Source organism: Loxodonta africana, chromosome 1, assembly GCF_030014295.1.
Source record: "Loxodonta africana isolate mLoxAfr1 chromosome 1, mLoxAfr1.hap2, whole genome shotgun sequence".
In the NCBI taxonomy this organism is placed as follows: Eukaryota; Metazoa; Chordata; class Mammalia; order Proboscidea; family Elephantidae; genus Loxodonta; species Loxodonta africana.
The window spans coordinates 70,898,853-70,914,996 of NC_087342.1; positions in this window are offsets into that span (position 1 = coordinate 70,898,853).

The following is a 16,144-nucleotide window of genomic DNA, read 5'->3' on the forward strand; positions in this document are numbered from 1 at the left end:
AGTTTTTGCAAATTCCCTTAACTTCTGTTTACATGGAAATGTCCTAATTTCACCATCAGATCTGAGAGACGATTTTGCTGGATATATAATTCTTGAATGGTAATTTTTTTCCTTCTAAGCCTTATGTATGTCATCCCATTGCCTTCTTGTCTGCTTGGTTCTGCTCAGTAGCCAGAGCTTAGTCTTATTGACTCACCTTTGTGGATGATTTTTCATTTATCCCTAGCCACTTTTAAAATTCTCTCTTTATCTTTGGTTTTGGCAAGTTTGATTATAATATATCTTGATGACTTTCTTTTGGTATCTGCCCTGTGTGGTGTTCAATGAACTTCTTGGATAGAATCTTCTCATCTTTCATGATATCAGGGAAGCTTTCTGCCAAGAAATCTTCAACAATTCTCTCTGTATTTTCTGTTATCCCCCCTGTTCTGGTACTCCAATCACTCATAAGTTATTCCTTTTAGAGGCCCACATAATTCTTAGGGTTTCTTCATTTTTTTTTAATTCTTTTATCTGATTTTTCCTCAGATAAATTGTTGTCAAGTGCTTTATCTTCAATCTCACTAATTCTGACTTTCATTGCCTCAGTTCTGCTCCAATGACTTTCTATTGAGCTGTCTAATTCTGAAATTTTATTGTTAATCTTTTGGATTTCTGTTTGCTCTCTCTCTGTGGATTCTTGCTGCCTGCTAAATCTGTCCTTATGTTCTTATATAACCTTCTTAAGTTCCTCTGTTGCTTTGTGTGTTCCTTGGTTGGTGTGCATTTTGCCTGATCTTCCTCCTGATCTCTTGAAGAGCTCTGTATATTAATCTTTTCAATTCTACCTCTGGTAATTCTAAGAGTTTCTCTTCCTCTGGGAGGTTTGTTGGTTCTTTGTTTTGGCCACTTGCTGAAGCCATCTTGGTCTTCCTCTTTATGTGATTTGATATTGATTGTTGTCTCAGAGCCATCAATAAGTAATTATACTTATTTATTTTATGTTTGCTTACTATGTCCTAGCTTCTTTTTTTGTTTTGTTTTGACATGCCCAAACAGACCGGTCACGTGAGCTACTTGATTATTGGCATTTTTGAAGCTCTTACATCCTGTCACCGGGTGGTTAGAGCTGCTACTAGGTATATGAGCCTAGGAGTTCATTTACTTTGCTGGTGTGGATTCAGCTCAGGTGTCCAGGTCATCAGTCACTGAGTGTGTGGTGCAGCCTCTTACCTACAGTCCTAGATGGGCAGGGCTATGTAGGGATAATTCCAGTAGGCACAATTATCTGGCTGCAGTAGGGGGTTATGTCCAGGGACTGATGAATGCCCCTGGGTGCCTGGGTAGAAGGTGTGTACCTGTTCCCTCGAGCATGTAGGTGGGTGAGTTTTGCAGCTGGACTTTGGGCACCCAATGCTGTTGGCTGTAAAGACTGGGAAGCACCAATTATTCTCAGACCCATGTGGTAGGTGGCTGGGTGGAGTAGGTGGGGCCACCAGTCCTCAGACCCCTGATGTGGGTAGATGAGGACCCTGCATAATGGGCAGGGCAGTGTCAAATGTCACGAAGCTGTTATTCCTCCTTAGCTGTTGCAGTTGAAAATAGGCTACAGATATGTACGCTGTTGTACTGTGCTAATGAGGGCCTATGCTGTTGAAATGGGCCCGCACAAGTCTATGCAGGGGTGAAAGGCATTTGAAGTCCATGGACCCCTTATGCCTATGCCTAGGCAAAGGAGCTGTGCCTGCCCTGAGTTTCCAGCTTAGGGGAGCCGACAGATTATTTTTTCCTGTTTGTTAATTTGTTCCCTCTCCAAAACCTGGAGAATGGCTCAGGGCATGTGATGGGTCCCACTTCTGGCCCAGGAGACACGGCAATCACTGAAGCTGAACCCAGGACCATAGCAAAGGGGGGGGGGCAGGTAACTGAGAGAGAGGCACTTTCCAGAGTGGGGAAGGGCTTTTTTGATCCCATGCAGTAGGTTAGACACTTGCACTTAACTTTTGCAGATTCAGCGTTGCTTTCCCTGGTTTTGCAGGCTTGCTCAGTCTCTCCACTGCTCAGTTTCTGCAGGTGTGGAAAATGCATCCCGAGCATTACTGCTTGCCTCAGCCTGTGTGTGCCAGCTGATTCAGCCTGTAGTGTGCCTGCCAAGCCAGGTCTGGCAAATCCTTTTTGCATTTGAACTGTCTCCCCTTCCCAGCCCCCCTGCCACTCAACTTTGTCTTTGATGTTTAAGGTTCCTAGATTGTCACATATAATCGATTCCGTTGTTTTGGGGGGACTTTGTTGTAAAAGGGACCACAGGAAGTACCTGGCTACTCCACCATCTTGGCCCTGCCCCTTTTGCATTTTCTTTAATAGAATTTTAATTTAGAAGTTGAATTGCTAGTCTATTAATAGGACTCAACATTTTAAAAATATGTAAAAAAAGCATAGAGTAAAAATTCTTACTCCTACCCCTTAGCCTAATCTACCCTTATGTTTGTGTCCAGTTCACAGGTAAGTATTATTTATTAATTATTATATATCCTTCCATTGTTTCTTTAGGAAAATGCCGGCATACCTGAATCGACATTCTTATTTCTTTTTCATACAAAATATTGTATGCTGTAGATGCTGTTGTGTTTTATATACTAATATTTTGCCACTTAAAATATTTTGGAGATCATTTCATGAGAACTTCCTTACTGAGCAATATTTTGGTTGTTTCCAATATTCTGAACAAGGCTGCAATGCAAATTCCATTCATTTTTCATTTGTGAAATTATTTCTAGAAAGTAAATTTCTGCACATCAGATTGGTGAGCCAAGAGATATCTGCAGTATAAACTTACACACATACACATACACACATAAAAAACACATATATAGCTGTTAAAAAACCAAACCTGTTGTGGTAGAGTCAATTCTGACTCACAGTAACCCTATAGGACAGAGTAGAACTGCCTCATAGGGTTTCCAAGGAGTTGCTGGTAGATTCGAACTGCTGACATTTTAGTTAGCAGCCGAGCTCTTAACCAGTGTGCCACCAGGGCTTCACACATACACATACATATATATAGAAATTGCCCGACATAGAACAATAATAATACTTAAGAGGGCATGTTTCCCCATGAGTCAGCAATGAGCATGTCAAAAAAACTTTGAATTTTTGTCAGTTTGATCCATGAAAAGTGATGTCTCGTTGCAGTTTTATTTTGCATCTGTCTTATTATAAGGTTCAGTACCTTTCTAATATGTTTGTTGTTAGGTGCTGTTGAGCCTATTTTGACTGGTAATGACCCCACGTGACAAAGTAGAACCGCCCCATGGATTTTCTAGACTAATCTTCTTGGGAGCAGATTGCCAGGGATTTCTCCCATGGAGCCACTGAGTGGGTTCGAACCACCAGCCTTTCCGTAGCAGCCAAGTGCTCAAACATCCACATATTTTTCTTTTCTGTAAATTGTTTGTTCATATCTTTTGCCTATTTTTCTACTGGGGTTGTTTTTTTACATTTTTTCCAGATGATCATTTCTTATCATAAGTGCATTAATTTTTTTTTGCAAATTGAGCCATATGCATATTTTCCCCTAGGCACTAAAATTATAATGACTCATCTCAATAACAATGAATTTGCGTGAATTGTTATAAGTACATAGGGAAAAGTTATAGATGTGGACAATTTGTCTGGGTGATAGTGGAGTGGCTGGTGAGGACCAACATCTCATGTCACCTCTGGTCAGAGTCTGCACTGCTGTTTGTATCTGGCTTTATTTGCATTATCCTCAGAGGTCTGTTGGCAGATTTTCTGCTTTCTAGAAAAATTCTCAGATTCATAACCATAAGGAAACTCTTCACTGCCATAGGTAAGGAGCAAGCCAGTTATAAGAGTGGACATAGACTGCTCAGAGAAGCCATCTGTTTACTCTGTGTCTCTCCTCCCCATAGGGGTTCTCATCCCATCTGTGCTCATCAGATCCCTGTACTGGGTCAGATCCAGCACCAGGACCTCCGTGGTCTTCTTGATGCTATCTTTTGGCTTTGGCGCCTTCTATAATGCAGAAACCTTTGTTAACATCTGGAATATTGCTCCTCAGTAGGGATCTCTTTGCCTCATCCTCACATAAGCTAAGTTCAATGCAAGTAACCGTAAACCTGCTCTGACACACTGATAAAATGTGACATGAGAAAACAAGTCACAGGAAATGTTAGCACCAGCCTTACATCCAAATACTTTCAGGAGGGACCTATATCTGGTGAGCCATTGTGAGCTTAGTTTTCCAGGTGAAAATAGAAGGAGTCAGTGGCTTTTGACATCCCAGGTCTGCTTGTCCTGACTATAAAAACTCTTAAGTAACCACAATTTTAAGCTATGGTATAATTGATAATGATCATGCAATATGCACTATGAGTTTTGCCTTATGATATAGCTAAGTCAGATCAGTAGCAAATGAAATCCTACTGATCTTAATAGATGGTCTAAGAAGGTAAAAGATCAGGAATATATAGGTGAAGATCAGTGATGACTGATTCTTCCAGACATAACTTCCAGAATCCTTTCCCAGGACATGCTTTATCTTCAGATAATGAACCACCAAGATACCTGGGAGATACCTTGGTCTCATGGGAGCAATCATCTCATCCTGTCCAATGAGGGTCTTTTGTACACAATACAAGGCTGCATGATGAACTCAGTAGAAGAAAGCAAGAGACTATATAAACCAGGTGCAAACCATCAACCTGTACATTTTCTATAAACAATGCTGAGAAGTTAGTACGGGTTGCCCCTTAGAAGTCTGAAGCTTCAGTCTAGGATTGTATTAATCATTACTCAGTCCATTTCATTCAGGTTTGGCCAAGGGTCAGCACAACTTCAGGGACTTCCAGAGATAAGCAGAGAGTTGCAATAGGCCAGCTGATACCAACCCTTCTCTTACAGAAGAATATTTCTCTCTTTCTCACAGATACACTAGCTTTGTCAAGGGATTAACATAGGTGTTTGCACACACACGTGGAGCCATCTCTCCCACGACTGCTGGATTTTTCATCAGTCAAGTGAGATGATATGTTTTGATGAAAATATTCACAACAGAAACCTCAAAGCATATGTGCAAGATCTGTAGAGATCACCCAGAAGAAGTCAGACTAGGGGTATTTTTGTTCCCTGCTCAATGTGGCTCAGCTCGAAGCCAAAGAGTTCCAAGCACTCCAAATGCTCTCATTTCCACCCTAGGCTCTTGTCATACAGGGAAATTACCACAGGCTTGGGGTGTGAAGTGAGGGAAAGTGCTCAATTTTATGAGTTTATCTTTTGTGAATTTTTATAAGGTGAGCATCTCATGATAAGCATCTAATTTTTTTAGCAATAATATTGGCATTTTCCTTCAAGTATATGATTTGAAATTGACTTGACAGCAGTGGGTTTTTTATAGCGTGACCAAACATTCTGGTTTGCCTAGCACTGACAAGTTTTCTGAAGACGTGGAACTTCCAGTATTAAAATATCGAAATCTGGCATGAGTTATTCACTCTACACTGGAACCCAACAAATATTGACAGAATGAATGAGTGAGATGCTGAGTGAATGATAGAATGAAGGAACAACTTACACCTCACATTTATGCCCATGAATGGTTAGTGCAGAAACTCCTATGTCCATTATGGCTTGCTGGTATTTTTACATTCATAGAGACTACTATGCTAGAAGCCGCATTTGGATTTGTCAAAATAAACAAATTCACCTGATGGCTTGAGCATTTCCTAAAGAATCTTATTCATACAGACTTTACATGAAGAAAGATGTCTATGACACTGACATGAATATCATTCCTTAGGTTCAGTGTGATTGCCACTGACGAATCAGGAAATTGAATGGAGAATAACATAGAAAGGGTCTTTGTGACATCAAGGCCATTGATTATCACACTGTCAAGAAATGTTTCTCTAAAAAGGAAATTCTCAAATTCATCTTGTCTGTCCATCATTCATTCATCCATTCACTCATTCAATAAATATGTATTAAATGCTAGCATGTACCAAGTACATCAAAGTTATTGGCCTGACCTTTGGCCTGACCTTCGGCCTGACCTTCTACCTCATTTTCTGCAAAGCAGATGTCTAGGACTGGGTTAATGAAAAGACATTGCCCACTATGAGCGAATCTGGTGGTGTATGGTGTCCATATGATTAGTTGTTTATTGTTTTTCCTCACTCTCGTTCTACTTTCGTGCCTGCTTGAATGATTAGACATTTAATTTGAATTGACTTTGTTTCCAGTGTCTTCTCAGAGACCTTGGCTATTGAATACTGAAGATTCCACCTGGAAATTTTACAGGAAAATAAAAGGCTAGGTATTTAACTGTAAGCTCTTAAACACATAGGCAAGTCTGGTTTTCTTCATGTTCTTCACTATAATCCTTGTAAAAACCTCAGGACTTAGAAGACAACTTCTCACCAAAGCAAAAGAAGAACCTAGAACCATGGTAATGAAAACTGACATAATAGGGAGAGAGTTGTGTCCAAATACCCATAAAGTGAACCTGGAGAATTGGGATGACAAAAAAAAAAATCCTGTAACTATAGAAACCATTGTGTACACAACCTGAAGTTCTGGGAATGGAGGCCAAAGCAAACAGCCTCCCTCACATCAAGTGAGGCACTATTGGAGGCACTAGAGGACAAGAAGAGTCCTGCCCTCAGATGGCTTACACCCTAGTGGAAGAGACTGATAATAACTAATGAAAGTATTCAGAGAGGCGATCTAAGAAACCCTCTTAGAGGAGTTGGCATTTGAGCTGAGATTTGAATGGTGACAAGAAATAAACCCTGAGAATACTTGGGGGTAGGTGGCATTGCTGGCAGAAAGAATTGTGGCATACAGGCATGAGGCAGAAACGAGCTCTGTGGGGAAGGCAGAACTGTCTGGACCTCTGTGAGCTTGAGAATGGTAGAGGTAAGTCAACAGGCTGGGATGGCCATAAAAAGAAAGTTGGAATTTGTCCTAAGTTCACTGAGAAGGCTCTGGAAATTTTCTAAACCAGGAAGTCAAATGATCATATTTTCATTTTAAACCTTCTATCTGCTATGTGGGAATGGACTGAAAGAGAAAAAGTGGAAACAGTGGGGCCAGGTAAGGATTTATGTTATATACTTCGGTGATAGATGATTGTGTTAGGAATGAAGGAAATGAAAAATAATGTTATTGGAGAAAGGTTGGAAGGTATAACTCACAGAATATGCTGGTAGAATGAATGATGAGTCCTGAGGGAAATTATAAAATCAAAGAAGACTCCCTGGTTTGGGGCCAGAATAATTGGAGCAATCAATTTAACCACGATGAGGAAGCCTAGGGCAGCAGTGGTTTGGAGAAAGCTTCAGGGGTTCTGTTTGCAGCCATGTGAAGACTGAGATAGCTGTTGAATACTCAAGTAGAGAAGAAGGCAGCTGAAGCCACCAGTTTGGAGCTCAGGGAAGAAGTCAGAGAGAAGCCACTGTCACAGAGAAGGCATGTAAGAAAAGGGGACCAGCTGGGATCACCCTGGGAGTGAGTTTATTAGAGAGGAAATTCAAGGTCAGAGTCCTGAGTACACCAACATTCAGAGGTCAGGGAAAAAATGAGAGTTCAGCAAAAAAAAGATTGAGATGGAGAAACAAATAAGGCAGTAGAAAAATAAGGCTGGAGTGGTGTCAGCTAGCCATGTGAAACAAGGTATCAGGGAGTCATTACCTCTGTCACATGCTGATAGATAAGGCCTGGGAAGTGACCACTGAATTTACTCACACCAAGGTTGGGGGTGACAGCTTTGAAAAGCGCTGACTTGGTTAAGTGGTGGGGGTAAAAGGCTTTTGGAAGTGGGTTTAAGAAAGAATTGGATGTGACGAAACAGATTGCAATTATACACATGTCTTCTAAAATGTTTTTCTTCAAAAAAGAGCAAGATAACAGGGTGATAATATTCAGAAAAAACTCAGTGATCTTGGTGTAAATAATTATATTCAGAAAACCAACAAAATCACCCGATTCAACCAAAATATATTACATTTCCAGTCTGTGGAAATCTCAATTTTATTAAATAGGGGGACGTTGGAGGGAGGACTCAAAGGTAGAAGACATAACCCATCCCCATGAAGACAGACCCCTGAAAGTGACAAGCGGTGTAACCAAGGGGCATATGGTGCCAGGATTCTATACAAAGAAGACATAAGTGGCCTATGAGCTGGTCTGGAAGTAAGGGAAGATTTTAATGAGCTTGATTTGTTTATCAGTGAAGCAATAGAAGTACAGTTAAAAATTAAACCTTTGAACCAATAAAATCCTCCCATTTGTTAACATCAGTTCGAAAGATTTTGGGTAATCATTTACTCCTGGAAATTAAAAAATTGTAAAAATCAGAGAGAAATTTATGAGAAAGGAATGAGGACCCTGAACTCCTTCCTCAGGTTAGCTTTCATCTTTTCTCTTACTGTTCTGGTTCTGAGATGTAGGAATGGCTGTCTTTTCTCTTAGAGAGCAGCTGAATTTGCTGTCTTGCAATTGTGGGGGTGGGGAAGAGAAATTTCTCCTGAGATAATAGTGAAAAGTGAAAGAAGATATTGCGTTTTCCTAAAAGAAACAGTATCCCTGCTATCTAGGAATGAAGTGTTTCCAACAGTATAGCTGCAGAGGGACAGCCTGAATAATAGAAAGGATGTGGAGGCAAACTGGCCATTTAAAGTTATACTTTTAAGCAATAATGTCACCCAAATATTGGAAATAGACTAGACAATCTGCAGATTTTGAATCATATATTGGGCTTGTTTTGTAGGACTAATGAATTAAAAAAAAAGCACTTATCAAATCTATGCTGAGACAATAAATATAAATGCTGAATTCAGGCAGAGGAAGATTTTCATTAGGGCTGAAAGATCTAATTAATTGAAACATACCAGACTTTTCCAATGAATTTACATGTGGGGAAAATATTGTTATTGTTGTTAGGTGCCATCTAGTCAGTTCCAATTTATAGCGATCCTCTGCACAACAGAATGAAACCCTGCCAGGTCCTGAGCCATCCTCACAATCATTGCTATATTTGAACCCATTGTTGCAGCCACTGCGTCAATCCATCTGGTTGAGGTCTTCCTCTTTTTCACTGAACTCTAATTTGCTAATCGTGATGTCCTTCTCCAGGGACTGGTCTCTCCTGATAACATGTCCAAAGTAAACGAGACAAAGTCTCACTATCCTAATTTCTAAGGAGCTGTCTGGCTGTACTTCTTTCAAGACAAACTTGTTCATTCTCCTGGAAGTCCGTGGTATACTCAAGATTCTTTGCCAACACTGTAATTCAAAGGCATCAATTCTTCTTCATTCTTCCTTATTCATTGCCGAGCTGTTGCATGCATGCATATGAGGTGATTGAAAATAGTATGGCTTGGATCAGGCACATCTTAGCCCTTAGATTAAGACAGACTGGGAAGAAGGATCTGGCTATCTACTTCTGAAAAAAAGTGGCCAGCGAAAACCTTATAGATAGCAGTGGAACATTGTCTAATATAGTGCTGAAGATGAGCTCCCCAGCTTGGAAAGCATTCAAAATATGACGGAGAAGATCTGCCTCCTCAAAGTAGAGTCAATCTTAATGACCTGGATGGAGTAAAACTTTAGAAACCTTCCTTTGCTGAGGTGGCATGAGTTAAAATGAGAAGAAACAGCTGCAAACATCCATTAGTAATCAGAATGTGGAATAAATGAAGCATGAATAAAGGAAAAATGGAGGTAACCAAAAATTAAATGGGATGCATAAAGACCAATATCCCAGGCATTAATCGGACAATCATATGGCCTACTATTCTGGGAATGACAAATTGAAGATGAACGGTTGAGCATTCATCATCAAAAAGAACATTTCAAGATCTATCCTGAAGCACAACGCTGTTAGTTACAGGATAATATCCATACTCCTACAAGGAAGGCCAGTTAATACAACTATTATTCAAATTTATGCACCAACCACTAAAGCCAAAGATGAAGAAATTGAAGTTTTTACCAACTTCTTCAGTGTGAAATTGATCAAACATGCAATCAAGATGCACTGATAATTACTGGTGATTAGAATGCAAATGTTGGAAACAAAGTAGAAGGATAGGGAGTTGGAATATATGGCCTTGGTGATAGAAATATAGTTGGGGAACGTATGGTAGAATTTTGCAAGACCAATGATTTATTCATTGCAAAAACATTTTTATAACAACATAAATGGCTACTATACACATAGACATTGCCAGATAGAACACACAGGAATCAAATCGACTACATCTATGGAAAGGGACAATGGAGAAGTTCAATATCATTAGTCAGAGCAAGGCCAGAGGCCAACTGCAGAACAGACCATCAATTGCTCATATGCACGTTCAAGTTGAAGCTGAAGAAAATTAGAACAAGTCTACTATAGCCAAAGTATGACCTTGGGTATATCTCATTTGAATTTAGATACCATCTCAAGAATAAATTTCATACATTGAGCACTAATGATGGAAGACCAGACTAGTTATGGGATGACATCAAGGACATCATACATAAGGAAAGCAAAAGGTCATTAAAAGACAGGAAAGAAAGAAAAGACCAAAATAGATGTCAGAAGAGGCTCTGAAACTTGCTCTTGAACGTAGAGTAGCTAAAGCTAATGGAAGAAATGATGAAATAGAAGAGCTAAAGAAAAGATTCAAAGAGCTGCTCAAGAAGACAAAGTAAAATATTATAATGAAATGTGCAAAGACCTGGAGTTAGAAAAACAAAACAGAAGAATGTCCTTCACATTTCTCAAGATGAAAGAACCGAAGAAAAAATTCAAGCTTCGAGTTGCAATATTGAAGAATTCTACGGGAAAAAAAATTGAATGATGCTGGGAATGACAAATTGAAGATGAACGGTTGAGCATTCAAGTATCAAAAGAAGATGGAAACAATACACAGACTCACTGTACCAAAAAGAATTGGTTAACATTCAAATATTTCAGGGGTAGCATATGATGAAGAACCAATGGTACAAAAGGAAGAAATCCAAGCTACAGGAATTGAAGCAATACCAATTGAAATGTTTCAACAAACGGATGCAATGCTGGAAGTGCTCAGTCATGTATGCCAAGAAATTTGGAAGACAGCTACCTGGCAAACCTACTGAAAGAGACCATATTAGTACTCATTCTAAAGAAAGATGACCCAACAGAACGTGCAAATTATCGAACAATGCCATTAATATCACATGCAAGTACAATTATGCTAAAGATAATTCAAAAATAATTGCAGCAGTACATCAACAAGGAACTGCTGGAAATTCAAGCTGGATTCAGAAGAGGAAGTAGAATGGGGGATTTCATTGCTGATGTCAGATGGATCTTGGCTGAAAGTAGAGAATACCAGAAAGATGTTTATCTGTCTTTTATTGACTATGCAAAGACATTTGACTGTGTGGATCATAACTAATTATGGATAATATTGCGAAGAATGGGAATTCCAGAACACTTAATTGTATTCATGTGGAACCTGAACATAGACCAAGTGGCAGTCGTTCAAACAGAGCAAGGTTGAAAATCAGGAAAGATGTGCTACAGGGTGGTATTCTCCCACCACACTTAATCTATATGTTGAGCAAATAATCAGAGAAACTAGGTTATATGAAGAAGAATGTGGCATCAGGACTGGAAGAAGACTCATTAACAACCTGGGAAATGCCAGTGATGCAACCTTGCTTGCTGAAAGTGAAGAAGACTTGAAGCACTTACTGATGAAAATCAGACTACAGCCTTCAGAATGAATTACACCTAAACATGAACAAAAATCCTCACAACTGGACCAATAAGCAACATCATGATAAATGGAGAAAATATTGAAGTTGTCAAGGATTTCATTTTACTTGGATCTACAATCAATGCCCATGGAAGCAGCAGTCAAGAAATCAAATGATTTGCCCATTGCATTGGGCAAATCTGCTGTAAAAGACCTCTTTAAAGTGTTGAAAAGCAAAGATATCACTCTAAGGACTAAGGTGTGCCTGACTCAAGCCATGATGTTTTCAGTTGCCACATATGCATGTGAAAACTGGTGGGGGAAAATAAGACTAAATAAATTCCGTATATCTTAGGGAAGTAGTTAATGAGATAGTAGCTATGAGTGAGAATCCAGAGCAGCTGCTCATATGTAAAAAATGTTTGGTGGATAGAATAGATTTAACAGTTAAACTATTAATAGCTGTGCACAGATCCTTAAGTAAACATCACTTTTTACAGTGAATTGGTGACTAGCAGAAGCTCAGGATGGATGTTCACCTAAAGAAGACAGAATCATTCTTGCCAAGAGAAATTGATATAAAATGTCTGGCCCCATTTTTTTTTTTTTTTCTCTGAATCTTCCTCATTTAGCTAGCTTCCAAATCAATAGATAAGGACTATATACATATTTATGTTTTTATCTAGGCACCCTGTCCCAGGATACAGACTCATAAACACGGGCCTACTTGGCGGTCTTCCCTTCTGGGCCTAACTGGAATATCTAACCCAGTGTCTCCAAAACAAAACTCTTGCTTTCCTCCTTCTGTTCCCTTCCCTATTCATTTCTTTATCTCCTTTGAAGGCAACACCATTCACTTGTTTACTCTAGTAAGAAACCTAGAAATGTCCAATCGTCCTCCTCTCCTTTCACTCATCCTCATATCTGCCTTATTAGCAAGACTTACTGGATTTATTTTCAAAATAAATCTGAAATCTGGTCTTTTCCATCATGAGCAGCCTAGCCCCGCCACCATCAACTCTCACTTGTTGTTCTTGTTAATTGCCATTGAGTCAATTCTGACTCATGGTGACCACTGCAACAGTTTCTTCCTCAGTCTTTTGGTTCCTGTCTTATCCTTATAGGTAGTACACGATACAATTAAGTTACAGGGTCCTAAATGGGATGGTCTCTGCTCACCAATTTGATATGATCTACTACCATCATGCCCCTCATTCACTCTGCACTGGCACATTACACTACTTTCTTCCTCAGAAATCATGACACACTTGCGGTTCCTGTACCTGGAATGCTCTTCTCCAAGGCTGCTTCCTTCCTGTGGTTCATATTTCAGCTCAAATATAACCTGGTTATACAGTCTAACTAGGTAAAGTAGTTATAGTAAACAAGGGCTGCAGCCCTTCTCTCACAACACTAGTTATTTAGTCACTGACCCTGTTACTCATTTGTTTTATTCATAGCACATGCCATTTTTACTTATTTCCTTATTATTGTTCCTCTGATAGTATGTAATTTTCACGAGGATGCACACCTTGTCATACTGTCCAGGGCTGCATTCCCTGCACTACAAAACTTTGTCCTACTTTTCCATCTGTTGCCACCTTCCAATGCCCATTGTTACCTGCTGCAAAACCATTATTGCTGGTGACCAAATACCGGCAAGCGCTTCTGTTATACTAAGCATTACAGGTACAGAGCAATGTATTAAGAACTGAGTTGTTCAGTCATAGACACAAGAAAAAGAGCTAAGGTAGCAGACAATATTGGCTAAATCAATGAATGAACAGTGAACCCTTAGGCACTGGATACTAGAAGGGCCTGTGTAGGTAAAATACTTGAGGAAAATTTTTATCCGAAAGCTGTGTCTTCAATTCTTGTCACTCATACACAGCTTTCATTCTATCACTTCCCTAAAGTGTGGGCAGAAAACATAAGCAAATTATTTTTCCCTGCAGAATATTTTGTCCCTTTATTTTCCCATTTTCTTTTCAGAGTTACCACACTATTTCTTCAATGAGCATTGGTCTGGATTTCAAATCAACTTTCAGTTCATTTTTGAATCCTGATGTTGACTGGAGGTATCCAGGGTCTAACAAGCATGCCTTTGAATGACATAAATGAGACAGCTTGTCTGTTAATTAGGCACTTAGCAACTGTAGTGGTTACATACACAGACTTTATGTGATGTTTCCACTTACAGTTAAAAATAATGTAACTGAAGAATCAGATATATATTTGCTTCTACAATAATAGAAGGAATGCTCTGTAGTAAAAAGTCTTCTGGTTATTTCCAGTCTTTAAATAATCTCATCTTATAATTAGTAGCTCCAGTCCAATGAACTACACAAAATTTCAAGCACTATCTCAAACCTTCTCACTTCCTATACCTTATTCCTGGAAGGGAGGGTTTGTTTGGTTGGGCTTCTTGTCCCCTTCTTCTCTCACCTGCTCCCCTCACTCTTTTTGCTAAATGAGGCTTTGGAATCTTCCAGAGCTGGAGGAAGGGAGACAGAGAAGATAGTTAAGGCAGTGTGATAGTTAAGGTTGTGTGTCAACTTGGCTAGGCCATGAACCTCAGTGGTTTGGCAGTTATGATGCAGTTTGGCAGCTTTTTAATGATATAGTTACCTCCATAATGAGATCTAATATAATGTGATCACCTTCATGAGGAGATCTGTTGTGAGCAGCCAATCAGTTGAAATGGAGTTTCCTTGGGGGTGTGGCCTGCATCCAATATAGGTGGACTTTCTGGCAAGGCTTGCTGGCTTTTGATCACTCTGGATCCTGCAGCTGGCTCCTGTTGATCTGACCTCTCGGTTCTTGGGACTTGAGCTGGCAACTTACCTGTCATCTTACCTGCCAACCTTGGGATTCACTGGCCACCACAGCTTGGGAGCCAGGCACCTGCTATCTGACATTCTGATCTTGGATTTGCCAGCACCTGCAGCTACGTGAGTCAGGAAAAGCCTCCAGCCTGACCCTTGGACTTGGGACTTTCCAGCTTCTACATCCACTTGAGCCATTTCCTTTGTATAAATCTCTCTGTATATATATTTGGAGCCCTGGTGGTGCAGTGGTTAACAGCTCAGCTGCTAACCAAAAAAAAGGTTGGCAGTTCAAATCCACCAGTCACTCCTTGAAAACCCTATGGAGCAGTTCTACTCTGTCCTATAGGTTCGCTATGAGTTGGATTCAACTCTATAGCAACAGTTTTTATAAATATATTTATACACTGCACTGGTTTTTTCTCTAGAGAACCCAAACTAAGACATTTGGTACTCAGAGTGGTTCTAGAGAAAAAAAAAAAAATTGCAAGGATGAGTATTCTAAATGGTTCGCAAGTATTAGTCTTAAAGACGTTAATGACACTGTTTCCAGTAGTAAAGAGAGCGCTGCTAATTCACGGCATAAAGTGGCAATAAAAACACACAAAATATAACTACCAATAGATCAGGCATTGATGAGAGGCAAGGCTCTGAGTGACTGCATGTTTGATATCTTTCTACAATTTTGTCATAATAAGAAGTATAAAGAAGCTGGTTGGTTGTTCCTACTTTCGCAAGACAAAGTGGTGAAAGAAAGAGATGAGCTCAAGGTTCAGAACCAAAGCTCAAGTGCCACATAAGTTTCCATTTATGCCTGAAAGAAAGCCTTATTTATTGTAGTAACGGAGCTGATATTGCCAAAGACCAGACTCAGAGTCTCGTAGTAAGAATAGCAGAATGACAACGCCAGCTGAATTCCCAATCTCGAGTGGTGCCTAAAGTTAAAGTGAGAGCATTGATTGGGAAGAAATGGGATCCTGAAACTTGGGATGAGGACATATGGGCAGATAATTAGGAAGCTGGGGACACTGAGCCCCTAAATTCCATTGCATCACTGCTGCCAACAGAACAAGTCCTCTCACTCCCTTCTGGAGAGATTACTCCACATTTGTCTGCTAAGCCACCCTCTCCCCTAAAACCGTTAGCCCTTCCACCCCTACCTGATGAGCTTAACCTAGCTGTATCTGAAGAGGCTTTGTCTGAGTCATTGCTGGGGCATCACCTGAAGCAGATGTCTTACAAGACAATGCTGAATGTTCTCAGGACACATCCTGCCACCGATTTTAGCTCCTAGACCTATAAAAAATATAACTAGACTTAAATCCCAGCAAGCCCCAAAAGGTGAAGTACGAAGTGTGACCCAGGAGGAGATATGCTACACTCCAAAAGTTGTTGTGGAGGTATTGGATTTTCCTGCAGACTTTAGAAGTTAGACTTTTGTCAGATTTATAATAGCCAATTTTTTTCCCCAGCCTGAAGGTTCTCTTTTTTACTGTTTTGGTGAAGTTTTTTGATGAGCATAAGTGTTTAATTTTTAGATGATCCCAATTATCTAGCAGAAACCCTGGTGGCGTAGGGGCTAAGTGCTAC